Source organism: Penaeus monodon, chromosome 30 (assembly GCF_015228065.2).
Source record: "Penaeus monodon isolate SGIC_2016 chromosome 30, NSTDA_Pmon_1, whole genome shotgun sequence".
NCBI classification, from domain to species: domain Eukaryota; kingdom Metazoa; phylum Arthropoda; class Malacostraca; order Decapoda; family Penaeidae; genus Penaeus; species Penaeus monodon.
Window position 1 is genome coordinate 10,010,738 of NC_051415.1, and position 256 is coordinate 10,010,993.

At 43.8% G+C, this 256-nt stretch overlaps 1 long non-coding RNA gene across 1 annotated transcript in view; it reads right to left on the minus strand.

Moving 5' to 3' along the window:
- LOC119592290 overlaps positions 1 to 256 on the minus strand; it is a 14,333-nt gene that overhangs the window by 13,404 nt on the left and 673 nt on the right. The gene's annotated exons all lie outside the window — the stretch shown is intronic.

Sequence of the window (256 nt, forward strand, 5' to 3'; positions counted from 1 at the left end):
GACCAGCAGGTCCAACAGGTTCTCTCCTGGCTGAGCTGAGACATTGTGGGCTGTCGTGAACCAAGAAGTAGAATGGCCTTAAGTATACATACTGTTTAGACTTTGGGCTGATCTGCGAAGGGCCTTCCTCCAGAAAACAGCCAGACACCGAGATTCCTTTCCCAACTAACGTCATTAACGCACGATCTTAAATTGACGGAATTTTCAAGCATGATTTGTATCTATTAGGCTCTAGTAAATTAATAACGTATAACTG